Below are 23876 nucleotides of genomic sequence, written 5' to 3' on the forward strand. Positions count from 1 at the left end.
CGTGGTCCATTGACCATCAGGACTTCCGCTGCCGAGTCATTGCTGCCGCACTCGGATGCAGTCTCTACGGAGCCAGTCAACAGATCGAACAGGCCGTAGAGAGACTCCTCGGGCTCGAGCGCCACGACTTGAGGGGTGGCCGACTGGCGGGCCACCGCATGCTTCACCCATCATTGAATCCTCGACCGGCCGGTGCGTTGCTCCGGCGGGTCGCAGGGAGGGGGAAAGCCGTAGGAGTCGATTGGTACTGGGTCGACGGTTGCCGCAGGAGGACGCCGTGGACGCACGCGTGAAAGTGCGTCGCCCCGCAGGCGGGGAGCGCGTCGATGTCGAGTGGTGCCTCCTGAAGCCAAGCGGAGTCGTCGGCGACAAACACAAGCGCGCCGAGACGGATCTCGCGGCCCTCAGCCAAACCTCCGCCTGGAACCATGATGATGGGGATCGAAAAAATTGCAGCTTCTCCAATAAGTCTCTAAGACACCTGCCCCATGGTGGGCGCCAACTGTCGTGGATCTAAGACTGACAGTAGAATGGGGGGTAGGTATGAGGAGGCAAGATCCTAGCTATGGAGTAGTTGTACACACGAGTTTTATGAGTTCAGGCCCTTCTCAAAGGAAGTAACATCCCTACTTCTCGGTGCCCTGAGGCGGTCGACTGGATTATATGTGTGTGTGTGAGTTTACAAAAGTGCGAACCCTTGTCCCAGAGGAGGGAGGTGGCTTATATAGAGTGCGGCAGGACCCCAGCTCCCCTCCGTTACACAGGGTTCAATGCTCATAAAGGAAAGGCGTTACTGGTAACGTCTACAGTAAAATGTCATAAATGCTCATAATGCTATGGTTTAAGTCCTAACCGTTGCAGAGTGGAGGGTTCCTCATCTTCTGGTGGTCGAGTGTCTTCAAGGTGGTCGAGTGAGCACATCTCCACGGTCGAGTGGATGATGATTTCTCTTCGACTGCTTATGATTCTTTGTAAAGATGTCCTTGGGGAGGGTATGCTGGACAGGTCCATGACCCTACCCTAGGTACATAGCTTCATCAGCCGGCACTTCCCGTGGTCGCCGCCGCCACGGCCCACCTCCAGCCGCCTCCACTGCCCCGGCACAGCAGGCGCCCCCTGCCTCGGCGCTGGTCGAGATCCCGCCGGCGCAGGCCGCCCTCGCGCAAGACGAAGACCCCGACGACACACCGGGGCTACTTGCGGTGCTGGCCCGGTCGGCAGAGGAGGAGGCGGCGGCCACTCATGAGGAACGAGAGCGGCTGGCGGCCATAGCGGCGGTGCTGGAGCAGCAGGCGCGGGAAGACAACTGGTGGGATTTCAGCGACAACGACGACGACGGTGGCGACGATGGCGGCAAAGGAGAGGCCGGCGCTATGGCGCTGGTCGTCGACCTCATCGGCGCCAGCGACGACGAGTAGTCTAGTTTTAGGGGTTTTCTATAGTGTTCCACCATCATCATTAGGATGCGGTAAAAAAGCCAGAAAACTTTTCATGCATCCTAATGATGATGGTGGAACACTATAGAAAAAATATGGGTACATTTGAAGGCTGTCGAAAAAAACTCCTTTCGGACGGGGCCTTCGGTCCTGCCCGAACGGTCTCCGGAGAAGGAGGCCAATTTTTTGACATATTCGGAATGACCTCAATTTTTGCAAGTGAGTTGGTATGCCCACCCCCACAATCAATACAAGAATTGAATGTATTTGGACATCAGAAACATGTTGCGTCAAGTCCGGGGGTGTGGTATGTGGTGTTTTCACCGAAAAAATTATAGAAAATTCATAAAGTAAAAAAAGCCACAAAACTTGGCATGCATCCTAGTGATGATGGTGGAACACTATGGAAAAAAATTGAGTTCATCTCAAGGATGTCGAAAAAAAACTCCTTTCGAACGGGTCCTTCAGTCCTGCCCGAACGGTATCCAGAGAAGGAGGTCAATTTTCCGACATATTCGGAATGACCTCAACTTTTGCAAGTGAGTTGGTATGGTCACACTAACATTCAATCCAAGAATTGAACGTATTTGAACACCAAAAACATGTTGTGTCACAATCGGGGTGTGCTATGTGCTGTTTTCACAGAAAAAATTATAGAAAATTCATAAAGCGATAAAAAAGATAGAAAACTTGGCATGCATCCTAGTGATGATGGTGGAACACTATAAAAAAATTGAGTTCATTTCAAGGATGTCGAAAAAAACTCCTTTCGGATGGGTCCTTCAGTCCTGCTCGAACGGTCTCCGGAGAAGGAGGTCAATTTTTCGACATATTCGAAATGACCTCAACTTTTGCAAGTGAGTTGGTATGGTCACCTTGACATTCAATCCAAAAATTGAACGTATTTGAACACCAAAAACATGTTGTGTCACGTCCGGGGTGTGCTATGTGCTGTTTTCACCGAAAAAATTATAGAAAATTCATAAAGCGATAAAAAAGATAGAAAACTTGGTATGCATCCTAGTGATGATGGTGGAACACTATGGAAAAAATTTGTGTTCATCTCAAGGATGTCGAAAAAAAAACTCCTTTCGGACGGGTCCTTCAGTCTTGCCCGAACGGTCTCCGGAGAAGGAGGTTAATTTTTCAACATATTCGGAATGACCTCAACTTTTGCAAGTGAGTTTGTATGGTTTCCCTAACATTCAATCCAAGAATTGAACATATTTGAACACCAAAAACATGTTGTGTCATGTCCGGGGTGTGCTATGTGCTGTTTGCACCGAAAAAATTATAGAACATTCATAAAGTGATAAAAAATATAGAAAACTTGGCATGCATCCTAGTAATGATGGTGGAACACTATAAAAAATTTATAGAAGGCAAAAAAATAGTGATGCAAAAAAATAAGCCCACCTGTGATTGCATGCCGCAACAGCGCTTAATCGGTCCGGCCCGATCAAGCCGGGTGGCGAAAGGGCCAGCCTTTCGGCCCAGCTACGGCCTGCAGCACAGGCCAACGGGACAGTGGCGGGATGGGGCCGGAATCAGAGGAGTCCAAAACGGTGGTGGGAGGTTGGTATATAAGGCGGTCGCGGCGTCGTTCGGCGGGCGACGTGGGACTAAACTTTAGTCCTCACCCCCGCCGACCCTGCCCCCGCACCACGCGCACACTCAATGGGCCGGCCCACGAGCGCCATCACGCACAGTCATTGGGCCGTCGCGCACAGGCAAGACATTTGTTTTTAAAAAATAATAGTATTATGTTTTTTAGGTATTTATGCCTTTTGTTATCATATAAAAAAATTCTATAATTAATAAAAATCGATACGTAATATAGAATTGTTAACTATATTTATTATAATAATAATGAGTTGTTTATTACAATTTATAGGAAAAAATAATGAGTTTTTTATAATTAATTGCTAAAACAATAATGAGTTTTTTGATAATGAGTTTTTTTGTAATGACTATTTTAATCAATTATTTGTGTAGATTAGTAATTACATTTTTAATATTTATGTAATGTTAATTAATGTCTAAAAAATACTTAACATATATGCAAAGTTTAGTACTGTAATGTGTTGCATTAATGGCTAATTGTTTTTACATAATATTAATGTGTTGTTTTTTATAATTTATAAGTAAGAATAATGAGTTTTTTATTACAATTTATAGGTAAAAATAATCAGTTTATATTTTAATTTTGTATGAGTATTGTGTTAATGCCTAATATTTTTCAGCTTATTAAAAATATTAATAAGTTTATTGCTATAACTAATAATTTGGAAACGACCGTTCATAAAAAACAGTACTTCACATAGAATTTATTAAGTAGTGAAATTAAAAACACTACTTAATACAGAATTTATTAAGTAATTATATTACAAAGAGTACTTAATACAGAATTTATTTCATATTGACATTATACATATGATGGTAGATATTACTAATGTAATATGGGTTCATTTGAAGGATGTCAAAAAAATATTGTAGACAACACTAATGAAATTTGCATAGTGTGGCAAATAATAAAAAAATAAGACAGATAGTAATGATATGATTTGAGTTTATACTGCTCGCAGTATGGACGCACTGCCTGGACAGTGTAATGAGCTCATTACACTGTCCGGGCAGTGCGGCAGTGCCGCCCCTAGCAGTGCAAAGTCAAACCAAATTATTACTAACTGTCTCATATAGCAATGTGCATGAACATGGGTATATAAGCCGATCGTGGCGTCCCTTGGCGCGCGAGGTGGGACTAAAAAAGCACCCCTTCCGCCTCCCCCCACGCCATGACTCATAGAAGGCAATAAAATTGTGATGCAAAAAAAATAAGCCCGCCTGTGCTTGCATGCCGCAACTGCGCTTAATCGGTCCGGCCCAATCAAACCAGGCGGCGAAAGGGCCGGCCTTTCGGCCCAACTACGTCCTGCAGCACAGTCAAACGGGGCAGTGGCGGGACGGGACAGGAATAAGATGAGTTCAAAAGTGAGGTGGGAGGCAGGTATATAAGGCGGTCGCGGCGTCGTTCGGCGGGCGAGGTGGGACTAAAGTTTAGTCGGGACCCCCGCCGACCTTGCCCCCGCACCGCGCGCACAGTGAACGAGTCAGCCTACGCGCGCCCTCGCGCACAATCACTGGGCCGGCCAACGCGCGGTGTCATTGTTTTTTTGTTATTTGTTTATTGTTTCAAAAATAATATTAAGTTTTTTAATAAATGTTGTATTGTATAAATAATAATGAAAAGTCCTTCGTATTGTACAAATGTTCAATAATTTATGTAATGTTCATTATTTTTTTATGTGTTTTGCATTAATGGCTAAAGTAGTTTTCATAATAGTAAAGAGTTTTTTGTTATAATTTATAAGTAATAATAATTTGGAAAATACCCTTCTAAAAAACACTACTTGATATAGAATTTATTTAGTAGTTATGTTAAAAACAATACTTAATATATAATTTATTATGTAATTATGTTAAAAACATTACTTAATATAGAATTGAACTCACGGATAAAACCATAAAACAATTCATATCCGATCAATGCCGGTTGCATGGGTGGTATGAGGTGGCATGCACGAAACGTCACCCAATTTTGGGAGGCAGTGGGCATGCCCATCTTAGGGCCCCATACAAGATTTGAACGAATTCAGACACCAAACGCACATTGCGTCACGCCCGGTCAGTGTTTTCGATGTGTTTCATGGAGAAAACCATAGGAAATTCATACGGTGCCGCAAAATTATGAAAACTTGCACGCATGATGGACCTGGCGATGAGTGTGTGTGCAAAAAGTTTGGGGTCCACCGGCTGAGTCAGAAAAGAGAACGCAGTACGGGGCTGACATCGTTCATATCCGATCAGTGCCAGTTGCATTGGTCGTACGAGGTGGCATGCACGAAACGTCACCCAATTTTGGGAGGCAGTGGGCATGCCCATCTTAGGGCCCCACGCAAGATTTGAACAAATTCGGACACCAAACACACGTTGCGTCACGCCCGATCAGTGTTTTCGGTGCGTTTCACGGAGAAAACCATAGGAAATTCATACGGTGCCGGAAAATTATGAAAACTTGCACGCATGATGGACCTGGCGATGAGTGCGTGTGCAAAAAGTTTGGGGTCCACTGGCTGAGTCAGAAAAGAGAACGTGGTACGGGGCTGACATCATTCATATCCGATCAGTGCCGGTTGCATTGGTGGTATGAGGTGGCATGCACGAAACATCACCCAATTATGGGAGGTAGTGGGCATGCCCATCTTAGGGCCCCACACAAGATTTGAACGAATTCGGACACCAAACGCACGTTGCGTCACGCCCGGTCAGTGTTTTCGGTGCGTTTCACGGAGAAAACCATAGGAAATTCATACGGTGCCGGAAAATTATGAAAACTTGCACGCATGATGGACCTGACGATGAGTGCGTGTGCAAAAATTTTGGGGTCCACCAGCTGAGTCAGAAAAGAGAACGCAGTACGAGGCTGACATCGTTCATATCCGATCAGTGCCGGTTGCATTGGTGGTATGAGGTGGCATGCACGAAACGTCACCCAATTTTGGGAGGCAGTAGGCATGGCCATCTTAGGGCCCCACGCAAGATTTGGACGAATTCGGACACGTTGCATCACGTCCGGTCAGTGTTTTCGGTGCGTTTCATGATGAAAACCATAGGAAATTCATACGGTGCCGGAAAATTATGAAAACTTGCACGCATGATGGACCTGTCGATGAGTGCGTGTGCAAATTTTTTTGGGTCCACCGGCTGAGTCAGAAAAGGGAATGCAGTACGGGGCTGACATCGTTCATATCCGATTAGTGCTGGTTGCATTGGTGGTACGAGGTGGCATGCACGAAACGTCACCCAATTTTGGGAGGCAGTGGGCATGCCCATCTTAGGGCCCCACGCAAGATTTGAACGAATCCGGACACTAAACGCACGTTGCGTCACGTCCGGTCAGTGTTTTCGGTGCGTTTCACGGAGAAAACCATAGGAAATTCATATGGTGCCGGAAAATTATGAAAACTTGCACGCATGATGGACCTGGCGATGAGTGTGTGTGCAAAAAGTTTGGTGTCCACCAGCTAAGTCAGAAAAGAGAACGCAAAATGGCCCTAGTGATGAGTGCGCGTGCAAAAAATTTGAATGGTTGCATTAAAAATTGCATTAATATTTTCTGACGTTAAAAAAATATCGGAGATAATGGCTCTCTTTTTGAAGAATATGCATGATCCATGTGAACCTTCACAAGCTCTGAGCAGGTGAAGACTCACATCGATCCTGCATATCCTCCAAATAGAGTCCCACAAACTGAGATGTTTGTGCATTGACCAAAAGAAAATTATATAAAGGAGTCAACGGCGCGCCGGCTTAGCGATGTGGTATTAAACTGAAATGTTAAAGTACAATGCATGTTTTTAATAAATGCATCATGGGCCAGCCGGCGGTAGTTTTACAGGACGGGCCAAGTGGCCCACTATGGCGTGACCACGTCTATGACGCCATACGTGCGTGCATGGCATGGAAACCACACCGCCATTACCTCGCCCCAGGACCGCCTAACCCCGTCGCCTACACGCACGTCCTCACCCCTCCCCGATCCGATGGTCGCACCGCCGTGGCCGTCCCAACTCCCTCCCCTACCGGCCTGACGGCGGCCATACAATCCGGCATCTGCGCGCGCGACTTGGATCTCAGGCCCGGCCGTGCCGTCTCGGCAAAGTTGTCGACACCCTAAACCCTAGGACGGGCCATCGGCCAGCGCGCTGGTGTGGGCAGAGGGCGCGTGGCTGCCACGACTAACCCACACCGGGTGTGGTTAGGCAACGGCGGTTGCCGGTGCACGTCGAGACGCCGGAAGGTATGGTATTAAACCATATGTAATGTTTTTTGAATCTCGTAACTAGTTAGATAACTGTCATCTTATTTAGAATGCAAGAATTGGGAGATGTGTACTGCTCGGTTGAGAAGTGGTGCGAATTGGTGGGAAAAATCACACCCAGACAGCGCATGATGCTACGTGGCACAAATTTGGACAGTATGTTGAGAATTCCTTCAGTGAAATTGAGGAAAAATTTATTGGAATTTATGATTACAACGTATGATAGTAGTAGAAAGCTATTTATTATTCGGCCAAATACTGACGGCATCAGTGTGCTTAATGAAGATGTTTATGACATATTCAGGCTACGTAACGAGGGTGATGATGTCAGTAGCATGATAGCAACAGTACAACTAGATGCCAAAAAAATTGTTCCGAATCGGTTTCTAGACAAAAGAACAGGCCTAATCCTCATTGATGAGTTGATAAAAAATATTGTTGATACTCAGTCATATGATGATGATTTTGTGAGAAGGGCCGTACTGCTTCACTGGTAGAAAAAGGGCCTGTTGTCCCGGTTCGTAAGGGCCTTTTGTCCCGGTTTCTGAACCGGGACTAAAGGGTCGGTACTAATGCCCTGTCCCTTTAGTCCCGGTTCCATCTAGAACCGGGACTGATGGGCCTCCACGTGGCCTGTGCGCGGAGCCCAGGCAGGAGACCCTTTGGTCCCGGTTGGTGGCACCAACCGGGACCAATAGGCATCCACGCGTCAGCATTTCTGTGGCTGGGGTTTTTGTTTTTTTTGAAGGGGGGGGGGGTTGGGGGTTTTGGGGGGTTAATTTAGGTGTTTCATATATTGTGTTAGCTAGCTATAATTAATAGAGAGAAGTGTCCTCTCTTATGTCCGTGCTTGGTCGACGCTACGTACTATACATACGTATAGAGAGGACTAGACATGCTAGCTAGCTAGTAAGCAAACGAAGGAAACAGAAGATCGTCATGAACATATATGCATACAGAGAGAAGTGATATCGAACACCTCTCCTTCTCTGAGAGATTGGTCGAACAACAAGTTCTCGTATATCTATCCGACACTACCGGCTACATATATACAATAATTATCTCTTACAAATATAATCATACGGACTCATGGTCCACATAGTATTCTCCGTCTTCAGCGATCACGTGGTCAAGAAAGAATGCCGCCAATTCCTCTTGAATTGCTTGCATGCGAGCTGGTGCTAGGAGTTCATCCCGCTTCCGAAACATCTAATTTGAAGAAGGGGGTCAATACATATATATATATATGAATGAATGAATCTCAACACAAATGATGGTAATAAAATAAAATTGTGAATTTTGTTATTTACATACTTCATATTGTTCGTCAGTGTAGCCCCGCTCACAGGTCGTGTGGCGGATGGAATCGCAAACGTAGTATCCACAGAAATCATTCCCTTGTTCCTGCCACAACCACTTTACAAGAAATAGAGGTCAATCAAACTGATAAGCAAGAATGCCAAATCAATAGGAGATGCGCGGAACATGCTACTATAGTACTTACTTTCGGGTGTCTAAATTGCAGCTTCTTCGGAAGTCCTGGAGCTTTTTTGGAGAATTTTTTCCAAACCCTGCCAGACAAAGAAAACAATTACTTGATATATCAGGAAATGAACAAAGTTGCTGATATGGTGGATAATGATCGATTTAACTTACTTCTCGAGCATTTGAGTCATGTCCGCATAGTCCTGGGGATCTCTTCGTCTTGAGTCTAAGACGGTTACTAGTCCCTGCTCAAGCTTAATCTCTAGGAGAATATAGTGGTAACTGCACACGCCTGCATACCTCATCAATTACATTACTATAACCTTGACTAATATATAAGGGAAACCGAATACGCACAAGACAGTAACACTCACTTGAAGTTGTAAGGAAAGAGTATTATATCTTTGTTTTCATTTATTACCAACGATCGTAGCAAGTTGGCCTCGGTAGCTGCGGCATGAAATTTAACCTGAGTTGCATCTATGAGATATGTGTTAATGAACCCAATATCACCGACTTGTCTTTTCTTCAATTCGGCGATCTTCAATCTGCATAATATAGTGAGGATGATTATAAATACATGCAATGAAAGAGCTGAGCTATATAGAGAGACTTAATGACAGAAGTAGTACTACTTACAGACAGTAGCAGGTGACCGTTGTTTTATCGAGAGCCAATTGATTGAAAAACTGAAAGAACTCCTCAAATGGAACAGGCAACAGTTCAATTCCAACGAGGTCATGCTCCTTTTTAACTTTCACATACAAAGTACCAATCATGCAATCTTCGCATCATCGTTGATAGAGATCTTTCATCTTTGACGAGAGGCTTCCCGTACTCGTATCTTGGTATCTGCACCTCCATGAAATCATAATGTACATCGTCGGGCAGGTAATCGCCAATATTGCTATAACCGGGCACCATCCTCGGATCATTAGCGATGTTGTCGCTAGGCACCTTGAGTGGGGGGCATGATTGCTTCGCTTGTTCGCCGAGCTGGGCAATTTGTTTCCCAGCTCGTCGTTCTTTCAGCCTTTGATCACTGACAGTACTTCCCGACCGCTCTGCTTCGGCAAATTCCTTTCCAATAATGCGCTCATAGTTTCCTTTCGGCGGAGACTTGGGTGGTTTTGTCAGGGCAGCCAGAGTGCGCTTCGCTTTCACCGGATCTACCTTCTCCTCCGGAGGTGGATGTTTCTTTGCTTTTACCCCTTCAAAGTAGTTCCTCACTTCTTCTCGTGCGATCTCGGCGTTCTCCTCTAGGGTCCTCTCGTATGGTAACTTCTCTGGAGTCTTCAGAGAAGGACCGAATCTGTATTTCCTCCCGCCTCTGGTTATACTGCTAGACGCCGGCAGAGCAGACGGAGCGGTTGTCTTCTTTACTTGCTTACGAGGCGGAGGAGAAGGACTATGACGCGCCGGAGCAGCCGTAGCGGCAGCAGGTCTCTTCCGCCCTTGCTGCCGAGGCGGAGAAGGAGGAGGCTGGCTCCTCGGGCGCGTCGGCGCAGGCGGAGAAGGAGGTGGAGTGCCGCCACGTGCCGGAGAAGGAGCCGGTCGAGTGCCCTGATCGTCACTCGCCGGAGGAGGAGGCGGTGGAGGAGGCAGGGTGCCCTGACTCGCCGGAGGAGGAGGTGGTGGAGGAGGCGGAGTGCCCTGACTTGCCGGAGGAGGAGGAGGAGGCGGAGGCGTCCAGTTCGGAAGGTTTATGAGCTCCTTCCGCCATAGGCATGGAATCTTCAGAGCAGACCCCAGCCTAGTCTCCCCTTCACCGGTAGGGTGGTCAAGCTGGAGGTCCTCAAATCCCTCCGTTATTTCATCCACCATCACCCTAGCATATCCTTTTGGAATCGGCCGGCAGTGAAAAGTTGCGCCGGGTTCAGTAGGATAAACAGAGCCAACAGCCGCCTTGACCTTCAAATTCATCCATTGCGTCATAAGGTGGCAATTTTGGGACTCCATGATAGCATCCACGGGATAGCTGGCAGGAGCCGTCAAGGCATACTCCGGCTGAAGCAGCTCAGTGGAAGCCACGCTGCTTCTCCGCTGAGATGGCGGGGTAGCTTCGGGGGAAGTTTCGGCAGTACATTTGCTGCGATTTGCTTCTCGTTCCTCCATCGCTTGTACCCTTGCCTGCAGCGCCTGCATTCGGGTCTGCTGCAATTTTTTCCTCCTCTCCTGGGATTTGTAACCGCCTGCGTCCGGAAACCAACCTTCCACAGAATGCAGCCTGGCGTGCCTCGTGTCCGTCCAGGGTGCTCAGGATTCCCGAGGGCAATTGTGAGCTCGTCATTCTCTCTATCTGGAAAGAACGTCCCTTGCTACGCTACTTCGATATACTGCTGAAGCTTCCTGACTGGTATGTCCATTTGATCGTTCGTCCAAATGCACTTCCCTGTTAAGGGGTCCAAGGTTCCGCCAGCCTCGAAGAACCAAGTCCGGCAACGGTCTGGCCAGTTAATTGTCTCTCATTCGATCCCTTTATCAACCAGATCATTCTCAGTCTTGGCCCACTTAGGCCGGGCTACGAGGTAGCCACTTGACCCCGTGCGATGGTGATGCTTCTTCTTCGCAGCATTTTGCTTGTTTGTCGCCGACATCTTCTTACTCTTTTCCGATGTCTTGTGGGCCACAAATGCGGGCCAGTGATCTCTGTTCTTCTCATATCTGCCCTTGAATTCTGGTGTCTCTTTATTTTCGACAAACTTATTCAGCTCTTTCTTCCACCTCCTGAATAGTTATGTCATCCTCTTAAGAGCAAAAGACTTGATTAATTGCTCTTTAACTGGCTTCTCTGGTTCATCCTCTGGCGGTAGGGTGAAATTTGACTTCAGCTCAGTCCAAAGATCATTTTTCTACATATCATTGACATAAGACACCTCAGGGTCTTCTGTAGCCGGCTTTAACCATTGTTGGATGCTGATCGGGATCTTGTCCCTAACCAAAACCCCGCACTGAGCAACAAATGCGCTCTTTGTCCGGAGGGGTTCAATCGGTTGGCCGTCGGGCGCGATTGCTATGATCTCAAACTTTTCATCCGGGCTCAACTTTTTCTTCGGGCCTCGTCTCTTTACCGAAGTTGTGCTCGATCCGGAGGGCTAGAAAAAAGAACAAAGACTTAATTAATATGTGTACATACCAAAATAATGAATGCATCAATTAGCTAGTCAGCAGAAGCTTAACTAATATATATACCTGGCCGGACTCGGTTCGGTCACCGGAGATGTCATCACGGTCTCCTTCTTGCACCGGCATTGGGTCACCGGAGCCGTCCTCACGGTCTCCTTCTTGCACCGGCATTAGGTCACCGGAGCCATCATAATCATAGCCAGCCCTTCCAGACCATCGGTGTCGTTGAGAAACAACGAGACGACGGCATCACTTCCTCGTGCGATTATGTTCCCCAACAACTCTTCTTGTACTTCATCTCGGGCGGTGTCCATAGTTTCTATAAATATTGACAACATGGCAATTATTATTCAAACATGACAGATGGATATATTAGTGGCAAATGTAGAACTAATATTAATTAGTGGCCTCGACGCTGCTTCTCTAGGGTTTGGGGTGGCCTCGACGCTGCTTCTTTAGGGTTTGGGGTGGCCTCGACAACGCTTCAAGGATAAAAAAAGAAGAGGAAGAAGAAAAAAAGAGGAGAAGAAAGAATAGAGGAGTAAGAACTCCTCTATTCTTTCTTATCCTCTTTTTTCTTCTTCTTCCTCTTTTTTTTATCGGGAACGAGGGTCGTCGAGGGTCACCGAGCGGTAAAGGAAACCCTAAATAGCAAGTATCGTGGGTGTGAGATACATGTGGCCGTCGGTGTCGGACACTACATCCACGTCCCACAAGTGACGTGGGCATCGAAGCCCGCGCCACTTGTGGGACGTGGATGTAGTGTCCGACACCGACGGCCACATGTATCTCACACCGACAATACTTTCTATTTAGGGTTTCCTCTACCGCTCGGCGACCCTGACCCTCGCCGACCCTCGTTCCCGATAAAATAAAGAGGAAGAAGAAAAAAAAAGAGAAGAAGAGGAAGAAGAAAAAAAAAGAGAAGAAGAAATCTTTCTTCTCCTCTTTTTTTCTTCTTCTTCTTCTTCTCTTCTTCTCTTTTTTTGTGTTCTTCTTCCTCTTTATTTTATCGAAAACGAGGGTCGTCGAGGGTCAGGGTCGCCGAACGGTAGAGGAAACCCTAAATAGCAAGTATCGTGCGTGTGAGATACATGTGGCCGTCGGTGTCAAACACTACATCCACGTCCCACAAGTGACGTGGGCGTCGAAGCCCACGCCACTTGTGGGACGTGGATATAGTGTCCGACACCGACGGCCACATGTATCTCACACCGACGATACTTTCTATTTAGGGTTTCCTCTACCGCTCGGCGACCCTTGACGACCCTCGTTCCCGATAAAAAAAGAGGAAGAAGAAGAAAAAAAAGAGGAGAAGAAAGAATAGAGGAGTGGAGAAGAAAGAATAGAGGAGAAGAACTCCTCTATTCTTTCTTCTCCTCTTTTTTTTCTTCTTCCTCTTCTTTTTTTATCCTCTTCTTCCTCTCATGTTCGACGACCCTCGACCCCTCGGCGACCCTAGACCCCCTCTCGACCCCCTCATGTCGAAGTTATCGGGTAGGGGGTATATCGACAACGACATACCCGATACATACATACATACATACATACATACATACATATCACATGCATCCATACATATATGAACAAAATTAATATCTACTAATTAACAACCTAAATAAAAAAACTAATACATATAGGAAGAAGAAGAAAAAAGAAGAGAAGAAAGAATAGAGGAGAAGACTTCCTGTTCTTCCTCTCCTCTTCTTCTCCCTCTTCTTCCCCTTCTTCCTCGCCTCTCTCATGAATGTCCGACGTTCTCGAACCCCCCCCCACGCGTCGAAGAAAAAAAAAGAAAAAAAAGAGGAGAAGAAGAAAGGAATAGAGGAGAAAAAAGAAAAAATAATATATATTCTATTTTTCTCTTCTTCTCCTCTATTCCTTTCTTCTTCCCCTCTTCTTTTTCTTCTTTTTTCTTCTTCTTATTTATTTCTCCTCGTCTTCCTCTCCCCTCTTCTTCTCCTTTCTTCCTCTTCTTATTTCCTTTTTCCTCTCATTCTTTTTCTTCTTCTTCCTTCTTAAAAATACATGAAGTAGTATTGCCTAATTCATTGTTCATATGAATATACAAACATTTGCATATTTACAATAGTTAATATCACCAAAAAAATCTATGAACAGAAAAAATCCTATTTTTTCTAAAAAAACTATTGCATATATACATGAACATATATATACACAGAGAACATATATACATATATATATAACAAGCATATATAAGAAAAAAAGCATATATATGAAAAAAAAATACTAGATAGGGAGGGTGCCGGCCGGACCAGGAGGACCGCGGGGTCGGCTGCGAGGATGGCGATGGGGCAGTGGTCGCGCGCTCGGGGTAGGAGGCGCGGGCAACGGCGACGGGGAAGGGGCCGGCGCGGGCGATGGCGAGGGCAGGCCGGGGCGGCGCGCGTCGGGGAAGGGGCCGGCGCGGGCGATGGCGAGGGCAGGCCGGGGCGGCGCGCGTCGGGGCAGGGACGCGGGCAACGGCGACGGGGGCGGGCCGGGGCGGCGCGCGTCGGGGCAGGGGCGCGGGCGACGGCGACGACGGGGGCGTGCCGGGGCGGGCGGTGTCGGGGCAGCCTGGCGGCGTCGGCGTCAGCGGGGGCGGCAACTGCAAGATGAGAGTGATAATTTCCTAAGTGTGGACTTATATAACAGAGCCTTTAGTCCCGGTTCGTGGCAGCAACCAGGACTAAAGGTGGGCATTAGTCCCGGTTGGTGCCACCAACCGGGACCAAAGGCCTCTTTTCAGCAGCCCAAAGGGCGGGAAGCGACGGCCTTTGGTCCCGGTTGGTAGCAAAAACCGGGACTAAAGGGGGGCATTGGTCACGGTTCGTGGCACCAACCGTGACCAATGGCCCCTTTAGTCCCGGTTGGTGCCACCAACCGGGACCAAAGGCCTTGTGCTGCTGCGGCGTCGAAAGTTTAGTCCCACCTCGCTAGTTGAGAGGGGGGCGCGGTGGTTTATAAGCCCCACTGTCGCACCCCTCTCGAGCTTCTCTCCATTGCAGGCTTACGGGCCTAGTTGTCACTGCTATGCCTGTGGGCCTACTGGGCCTCCTGCGGGCCTGAATCCTGGCCCTTGGATGGGTTTCTAGTCGTATTCAGGCCGTGGGGGCCCAGTAGGTGGCATCTTTTTTGTTTTTTTGTTGCTTTATTTTATTTTCTTTTGTTTTTTGCTTTATTTTTTATTCTTTTTGGTTTTAGTTTTAGAAAAAAATATAAACTTTTTGTTAATGCCATTAGTTTTCAAATTTGAAAACACTTTTTTTGTTTTCTTTGTTGCTTTATTTATTTTATTTAGTTTCTAATTACAACAAAATACTTTTGTTGCTATTTTTTCCAGTTTTTTGTTTTTTTCATTATTTATTTTCTTTTGTTTTTTGTTTTAATTTTTAATTCTGTTTGCTTTTAGGTTAGCAAAGTTATAAACTTTCTGTTAGTGCCATTAGTTTTAGAAAAATTATGAACTTTCTGTTAGTGCCATTAGTTTACAAATTTGAATAGTTAAAATTTGAATTCTTTGAAATTTGTGTGAATCACAAGTTTGTGATTAACTTACTAAAAAATGAGAATAGATGCTCTTATAGAGAAAATTCAACCTAAATTCATACTAAATTTCTATGAATTTCAGAGAAATTCACTATGAATTTAGGTTAAACTTTTCTCTATTAGGGCATCTATTTTCACTTTGAGAGGAGCTCAACAAGGCAGAGAGGGAAGGGCTTATAAACCGGTGTGAGCCCCCTTCGGTTGGCGAGGTGGGACTATACTCTGCCCGCAACGAGGACCAACCCTTTAGTCCCGGTTTGTGGCACAAACCGGGACTAATGGTCATGGGCCAGCGGCGAGCAGCAAAATTATAAACTTTCTGTTAGTGCCATTAGTTTTACAAAAATTATAAACTTTTTGTTAGTACCATTAGTTTTCAAATTTGAATAGTTAAAATTTGAATTCTTTGATATTTGTTTGAATCACAAGTTTGTGATTAACTTTACTTTTTCCAGTTTTTTTTGTTTTTTGCATTATTTATTTTCTTTTGTTTTTTGCATTTTTTAATTCTTTTTTGCTTTTAGGTCAGAAAAATTATAAACTTTCTGTTAGTGCCATTAGTTTTAGAAAAAATTATAAACTTTCTGTTAGTGCCATTAGTTTTCAAATTTGAATAGTTAAAATTTGAATAATGGTATTACGAGGGCCGAACCATAAGACATGAAAGCATTTCAAATGAACTCTGAAAAAGTTGAAAGTTGGCATGGTATCATAATTTCACCCACATAGCATGTGCATGTACAAAACGGACAATGGTAGCATGTTCGTGTGTTACAAAGTTGGCATGGTATCATCATAATAGTTGCGGCAGAAAGTCTTCACTTTTTCTTCGCTTGTGTCATTTGCTTATTGCGCCGTAACCATGGATAATCTTCATTGTTTATCAGGATGCTTGGGTCAGCCTTGACATTGAAGGGAGGAATTTCATGAAACTTTTCATAATCTTCAGACATGTCTGTCTTGCCGTCCACTCCCAGGATGTCCCTTTTTCCTGAAAGAACTATGTGGCGCTTTGGCTCAACGTATGATGTATTCGCTTCCTTATCTTTTCTTTTTCTCGGTTTGGTAGACATGTCCTTCACATAGATAACCTGTGCCACATCATTGGCTAGGACGAACGGTTCGTCAGTGTACCCAAGATTTTTCAGATCCACTGTTGTCATTCCGTACTGTGGGTCTACCTGTACCCCGCTGCCTGACAGATTGACCCATTTGCACTTAAACAAAGGGACCTTAAAATCAAGTCCTTAGTCAAGTTCCCATATGTCCACTATGTAACCATAATATGTGTCCTTTCCGCTCTCGGTTGCTGCATCAAAGCGGACACCGCTGTTTTGGTTGGAGCTCTTTTGATCTTGGGCGATCGTGTAAAATGTATTCCCATTTATCTCATATCCTTTGTAAGTCAATACAGTCAAAAATGGTCCCCTGGACAACAAGTACAACTCATCACAAACAGTGTTGTCACCTTTGAGACGTGTTTCCAACCAACTGCTGAAAGTCCTGATGTGTTCACATGTAATCCAGTCGTCGCACTGCTCCGGGTGTTTGGAGCGCAGACTGTTCTTGTGTTCATCGACATACGGGGTCACCAAGATAGAGTTATATAGAACTGTGTAGTGTGCTTGAGACCAATAATATCCGTCCCTGCATATTATTGAGTCTCTTCCAAGAGTGCCTTTTCCAGTCAGTCTCCCCTCATACCGCGATTTAGGGAGACATATCTTCTTAAGGCCAGGAATGAAGTCAACACAAAACCCGATAGCATCCTCTGTTTGATGGCCCATGGAGATGCTTCCTTCTGGCCTAGCGCGGTTACGGACATATTTCTTTAGGACTCCCATGAACCTCTCAAAGGGGAACATATTGTGTAGAAATACGGGCCCTAGGATGACAATCTCGTCGACTAGATGAACTAGGACGTGCGTCATGATATTGAAGAAGGATGGTGGGAACACCAGCTCGAAACTAACAAGACATTGCGCCACATCACTCCTTAGCCTTGGTACGATTTCTGGATCGATCACCTTCTGAGGGATTGCATTGAGGAATGCACATAGCTTCACAATGGCTAATCGGACGTTTTCCGGTAGAAGCCCCCTCAATGCAACCGGAAGCAGTTGCGTCATAATCACGTGGTAGTCATGAGACTTTAGGTTCTGAAACTTTTTCTCTGGCATATTTATTATTCCCTTTATATTCGACGAGAAGCCAGTCGTGACCTTCATACTAAGCAGGCATTCAAAGAAGATTTCTTTCTCTTCTTTCGTAAGAGCGTAGCTGGCAGGACCTTTATACTGCTTCGGAGGCATGCCGTCTTTTTCATGCAAACTTTGCAGGTCCTCCCGTGCCTCAGGTGTATCTTTTGTCTTCCCATACACGCCAAAGAAGCCTAGCAGGTTCATGCAAAGGTTCTTCGTCATGTGTATCACGTCGATTGAAGAGTGGACCTCTAGGTCTTTCCAGTAGGGTAGGTCCCAAAATATAGATTTCTTCTTCCACATGGGTGCATGTCCCTCAGCGTCATTCGGAACAGCTAGTCCACCGGGACCCTTTCCAAAGATTACGTAGTGTAAATCATTGACCATAGCAAGTACGTGATCACCAGTACGCATGGCGGGCTTCTTCCGGTGATCTGCCTCGCCTTTGAAATGCTTGCCTTTCTTTCGACATTGATGGTTGGTCGGAAGAAATTGACGATGGCACAGGTACACAATCTTCCTGCATTTGTCCAGGTATATACTTTCAGTGTCATCTAAACAGTGCGTGCATGTGTGGTATCCTTTGTTTGTCTGTCCTGAAAGGTTACTGAGAGCGGGCCAATCGTTGATGGTCACGAACAGCAACGCCTTAAAGTTAAATTCATCCTGTTTGTGCTCATCCCACGTACGTACACCGTTTCCATTCCACAGCTGTAAAAGTTCTTCAACTAATGGCCTTAAGTACACATCAATGTCGTTGCTGGGTTGCTTAGGGCCTTGGATGAGAACTAGCATCATAATGAACTTCCGCTTCATGCACATCCAAGGAGGAAGGTTATACATACATAGAGTCACTGGCCAGGTGCTGTAATTGCTGCTCTGCTCCCCGAAATGATTAATGCCATCCGCGCTTAAAGCAAACCATACATTCCTTGGGTCCTTTGCAAACTCATCCCAGTACTTTCTCTCGATTTTTCTCCACTGCGACCCGTCAGCGGGTGCTCTCAACTTCCCATCTTTCTTTCGGTTCTCACTGTGCCATCGCATCAACTTGGCATGCTCTTCATTTCTGAACAGACGTTTCAACCGTGGTATTATAGGAGCATACCACATCACCTTCGCAGGAACCCTCTTCCTGGGGGGCTCGCCGTCAACATCACCAGGGTCATCTCGTCTGATCTTATACCGCAATGCACCGCATACCGGGCATGCGTTCAGATCCTTGTATGCACCGCGGTAGAGGATGCAGTCATTAGGGCATGCATGTATCTTCTCCACCTCCAATCCTAGAGGGCATACGACCTTCTTTGCTGCGTATGTACTGTCGGGCAATTCGTTATCCTTTGGAAGCTTCTTCTTCAATATTTTCAGTAGCTTCTCAAATCCTTTGTCAGCCACAACATTCTCTGCCTTCCACTGCAACAATTCCAGTACGGTACCAAGCTTTGTGTTGCCATCTTCGCAATTGGGGTATAACCCTTTTTTGTGATCCTCTAACATGCGATCAAACTTCAGCTTCTCCTTTTGACTTTCGCATTGCGTCCTTGCATCGACAATGACCCGGCGGAGATCATCATCATCGGGCACATCGTCTGGTTCCTCTTGATCTTCAGCAGCTTCACCCGTTGCAGCATCATTGGGCACATCGTCTGGTTCCTCTTGATCTTCACCATCTCCCCCCGTTGCAGCATCACCGTATTTAGGGGGCACATAGTTGTCATCGTACTCTTCTTCTTCGCCGCCTTCCATCATAACCCCTATTTCTCCGTGCCTCATCCAAACATTATAGTGTGGCATGAAACCCTTGTAAAGCAGGTGGGAGTGAAGGATTTTCCAGTTAGAGTAAGACCTCGTATTCCCACATTCAGTGAATGGACAACACATAAAACCATTCTGCTTGTTTGCCTCAGCCGCATCGAGAAACTCATGCACGCCCTTAATGTACTCGCAGGTGTGTCTGTCACCGTACATCCATTGCCGGTTCATCTGCGTGCATTATATATAATTAAGTGTCCAAATTAATAGAAGTTCATCATCACATTAAAACCAAAGTGCATACATAGTTCTCATCTAACAACATATAGCTCTCCAGAGCATCTAATTAATTAAACCATACATTGAAACCATGTAAAACATTTCAATGCGAAAACAAATGCGATCATAATTGCAACCAAGGTAACAATTGATCCAATGGCATAATGATACCAAGCCTCGGTATGAATGGCATATTTTCTAATCTTTCTAATCTTCAAGCGCATTGCATCCATCTTGATCTTGTGATCATCGACGACATCCGCAACATGCAACTCCAATATCATCTTCTCCTCCTCAATTTTTTTTATTTTTTCCTTCAACAAATTGTTTTCTTCTTCAACTAAATTTAAGCTCTCGACAATAGGGTCGGTTGGCATTTCTGATTCACATACATCCTACATAAATAAAATCTATGTCACGTTGGTCGGCATAATTTTCATAAACAATAAATGAACCAATAGTTATAAAGATAATATATATACCACATCCGAATCATAGACAGGACGAGGGCCGACGGGGGCGGATACCAAAACCATCACACTATATAAGATGCAATAATAAAAGTAAGAAAATAATACAAGTATCTATGTAAACATACAAGTAAGAATATTTTTCCTTTCAGAAAGAAGATAAGAACAAGAGGCTCACCACGGTGGTGCCGGCGATGAGCTCGGCGCGGGTGATCGACGGCGGTGAAGACGGGGACGGGGCGTGACGGACCGCTAAACCTAGACAAATATTATGGAAAATGGAGCTTGGAGGTCGAGCTTGGAGAGGAGAAAGCTTAAGTAGTGTGGCTCGGGCATTCCATCGAACACCTTGTGTGCATAGGAGGTGAGCTAGAGCACCACCAAGCCCTCTCCCCCTCGGCCAGAGAAAAACAGAGCACTGGGGTGCTCTGCTCGTGAGCGAGGGGTATATATAGGCACCTCATTGGTCCCGGTTGGTGACATGAACCGGGACTAAAGGGGAGCCTTTGGTCCCGGTTCAAGCCACCAACCGGGACCAATGGTGGTGGGCCAGGAGCGAGGCCCATTGGTCCCGGTTCATCCCACCAACCGGTACCAGTACCAAAAGGTCCAGATGAACTGGGACCAATGGCCCACGTGGCCCGGCCGGCCCCCTGGGCTCACGAACCGGGACCAATGCCCCCATTGGTCCCGGTTCTGGACTGAACCGGGACTAATGGGCTGACCCGGCCTGGACCAAAGCCCTGTTTTCTACTAGTGGTTCTTATGGGTATAGTCTTAGCACCACAATCCACCAAGTTTGTTCCTTATCGTTATTACAAAATGGTGGAGGACGTGAATGCTATCAAGTCATACAATTGGAACGATTTCACGTTGGGGGTGTGCATGGATGCTATTAAAAATCGGTCGAAGATCTTGAAAAATTCAAGTGGCCTATCGGGAACTTGGCTCTTCTTCAGGTACAAGTCATTTCGTAATAGTTGTATGTACATATGATTTTTATGTGATCTATGTGTCTGACTAGTTATGTTTACTATCATGCAGTATATATACTGGGAAAAAGTTGAGCCAATTGGTGTGGATACATTTGATCCTTTGTCTCGTGAATACCCACTAATGCTTAACTGGCCAGAAATGGAAGGGAAAAAGCGAGACGACTATGACAACATGCACGGGCATGGCTCCGGCAATGTAAGTCAATAAGTATAGCTCTTATTGGTTGCACATAGTAATTAATTATATTTGTTATTTAATTTATTTTTTTGTTTGTTGTACAGATTGAAAACTGCGTTAGCAAAGAGTACAGACGTGCTAAGGTAGCACGTGAAGGGACTGTCCCAGAGGAAGAAACGAAGAAACCTAAACGGAAAGGTGGTGGCAGGAGTAGAAAGCCAAGCACGTCTGCGGTTTCATCGAACACGACTTGTAGTATGGACCGTGTGATGACATACATAAAGCTGCTTCGCAAGGAGGTTCTCAATATACTCGAAAGATGTGCATAGGTAATTTAGAAGTTGTAGTGAACATGGTTTAATTGTTCAACTACTTATCATGTTTAATTTGTGTTTGTAGATGGTAATGGAAAGGTTGAACACGGAAGGTGTGCTGTACAAACCCAATAAGAGGGACAACAATGACGAATTTAATAATGTAGGTGAAGGAGTTGGGATGGAGAATGGCCAGTACAACTCATCAAAATATTGGCCAGATATTGATTCACCTACCGACGTAAAGGTAGGAACATCTTTCACGGGTATCAATGGTACCTCCGTGCCCGTTGATGACACGGGTGCTCCGGCGACGACACCGGGTAAAGGTGAAGCTACTGATCCTTTCATTATAGACGATAATGGAAACTCTCCATCTTCGGCATCAACTGTACGTACAAAATACTTCCCGTCTATGTCCCGAACCCCGCAAAATGCTGATATTTCTGGTGAGTCTATGGATGCTTTGTCACCAATAAAGTCCGAAGACACGTTTGAGAGTTTCATGCAGAGAGCAACATAGGTAATGGTGAAGGCAGTCAGGAAAATGATGGTAAGCGCAAAAGAAAAAAGTCGAAATATTGCCAACCCCCCTACGACATTCTCATTACCCGCAAGAAACGTGTTAAAAAAAGTAAGTCAAGTACTACTTTATAATTCATTCATGCGTTATGTAATTTTTTTTATCATTTTTAGTGACTGTAGCTGCATCGTTTTAAATCTGTTTGCATCGTCACCACATTCAATTCTAGAAAGTTCTCTTAATATGACTCCAGATCACATAGAGGCAGCCAGAGTTTTTGTTGAGACTCTAGCATCGACAAAGAAGCATGCACACCGAACCGTGGTCGATATGCCGCCACCAGATGGGGACATATGCATGCCAGCTATGCTTCACGATGTCCTGACGTTTAAATGGTTGCATGGCGCTGTAAGTATGAGTTTGGTTTTAACAAATCTCTCATTTGTACTTCACAAGTTGATAGAAATTTTTTGTTTATGTATGCAGATCATCAATGCATATTGTAAACACCTACAACACCATGATTTTTCTAATCGTTACATATCAACAACGTGGTTCCCCAAATTTATGTTGAGTAGGGCAAGGGGAAAGACCAAGTCAGTAAATGATTTAGACTCAGAACATGTTACAAAGAAAACAAAAGTCATCGCAAGAGTAATGGATGAGTATTTCAGAGAGGACAAGGTATTGCTTTCATATTTATTTGTTTTTATTAGACATTACTATTTAATTGCACTAACATCATTTGGTTACTATGTAGGTGTATTTTCCTATGCACATTAATGATAATCATTGGATAACCATAGTGATGCACACCGTCAAGGAGGAGTTTCAAGTTCTTGACTCAAATTCTAAAGGCGCAATTAGCCAAAGAATTCGCAATATGATTGCCACCCTGATACGCTATAATTTTCACACTCACATTCAGAAAAATATTGAGTCATACATTAAATTCTGGTTTGTTAATTTGTTTCAGAGAGCTGAAATTTCTAAGGATATTATGGAGGCCAACTCTACTCTTGAATCAAAAAAATTTCCAGATGTCTCATCGTGGCCAATTAATGAGTATAAAATGCCGAGACAAAAAGATGGGTAAGTTAAATGAGTACAAGGAAGTGCATGCTATATCCTAAGCTGATCACACATGTTTATTGCAGAGTGTCTTGTGGACTTTTTGTGATGTGGTGCATAAAATACTGGGACGGAGATCGCTGGACACATTAATTTGACAAGGAAGAGATTAATGAGTCAAGGCCACGTATTGTCGCGGAAATTATTTTTTCAGATGTGAACAAATTAGAGAAGGTCAAGATGAAAATTGTTAAAATCATGGAGAAGGAATAGGTATTAGCATCGGTAGGGTTTTAGTCCCGTAGAAGGTTTCCCTACCGTTGTTAGATACTTTGATCGATTGTAATGCGACATGGCACTGGGATAGATTTCGACAATTTTTCACGTTTTATTTATCGCTTTCGTGTGAGACTAAACATTTAAATGCGTGTGAGCAAGTAATATTTTTGTTGTCCTAAAATGTATCAGTTTGCGGCTGCGATGTTATATGTACTATTGTTGTTTCTACTCGCGGCGGTCATTCATTTATTAGAAAATATCCCCGCCGTCCTGAGTTGGCGCCATGTGGACAAAACCTACACAATTTCCCACGTCGATTCTGCTGGCAGCA

The sequence above is a fragment of the Triticum urartu genome, chromosome 3A (assembly GCF_056163025.1).
Source record: "Triticum urartu cultivar PI428250 chromosome 3A, HENAU_Tu73, whole genome shotgun sequence".
Lineage (NCBI taxonomy): Eukaryota > Viridiplantae > Streptophyta > Magnoliopsida > Poales > Poaceae > Triticum > Triticum urartu.